Raw genomic sequence first — 1,359 nt, 5'->3', positions numbered from 1 at the left:
ACTGCCAGGTCACTGACCTCCTCCCTGTAGTCCAGGATCAGCTCCTTGGTCTAGCTGACGTTGAGGGAGAGGTTGTAGCTCCAGCACCACACTGCCAGGTCACTGACCTCCTCCCTGTAGTCCAGGATCAGCTCCTTGGTCTAGCTGACATTGAGGGAGAGGTTGTAGCTCTGGCACCACACTGCCAGGTCACTGACCTCCTCCCTGTAGGCTGACTCATCGTCGCTGGTGATCAGGCCTACCACCGTCATGTCGTCGTCAGCTAATTTGATGATGGTGTTGGAGTCGTGCATGGCAACTCAGTCGTGGGTGAACAGAGAGTACAGGAGGGGACTCAGCACACAACCCAGTGGGATCCCTGTCTTTGAGGGTCAGCGTGTCGTGTTGCCTACCCTCACCATCTGGGGTCAGCCCGTCAGGAAGTCCAGGATGCAGTTGCAGAGGGATGTGTACAGAACCTAAGTCCTAAGCGGTGACGAGCTTGGAGGGGACAATGTTGTTGTACGCTGAGCTGCAGTCAATTGACAGTATTCTCACATAGGTGTTCCTGTTATCTAGGTGGGTGAGAGCAGTGTGGAGAGCGGCGGGCGTCGGAGCCTGTGTAATATGATTCCACCTTATTCCTATATTGTCCTTTTGCTCGTTTGATAACTGCTGAGATCATAGCGGGACTGGTACTTATTGCTGTCCTCGGCCGAAGCCTTAGGTTTGTCTACGATAGCTCTGTGTGCGGTAGCCCTGTCCTATAGTTTAGCGCCAACCTCTGTGTTAATCCATGTAGGTTTTCCTGCTTGTGTCTAGCCTTGTACAGTTCGTTATGTAATTTTTCTTGTCCTGAGGTGGAATGTATTCAACAGTCACGATAACAGCTGAAAACTCCCTCTGGAGGTAGAAGGGTCGTCATTTGACCATCAAGTATACCAAGATGGGTGAACAGTGGGTCGACACCTCCACCGCGCTGGAGTTAGTGCACCAGTTGGTGTTGATGAAGAGGCGAACCCCCCCTCGATTTCTCGGACTCCACTGTCCTGCCCGTCCGGTGAATGGAGAATCCAGCGAGTTGGATAGCCGTAGGGGGTATCTTGTACGAGAGCCATGTTTTGGAAAAGCAAAGAATATTGCACTTTCAAGTGTCCCGTTGGTAGCGTATCCGCGATCGGAGGTCAATCCATCTTATTATCACGTGACTGTACATTGGCCAGTAAAATGGAGGGGTGGCCGGTTTTCCCTTCATCACGTTACAGCCTTACTCTAAAATGTATTTTTTTTTAATTGTCATCAATCTACACACTATACCCCATAATGACAAAGCAAAAACAGAAACTGATATCAAATTTACATAGGTATTCAGACTCATGT

This window comes from Salvelinus sp. IW2-2015, unplaced genomic scaffold (genome assembly GCF_002910315.2).
Source record: "Salvelinus sp. IW2-2015 unplaced genomic scaffold, ASM291031v2 Un_scaffold3979, whole genome shotgun sequence".
NCBI classification, from domain to species: Eukaryota; Metazoa; Chordata; class Actinopteri; order Salmoniformes; family Salmonidae; genus Salvelinus; species Salvelinus sp. IW2-2015.
This window is presented reverse-complemented; position numbering follows the sequence as displayed.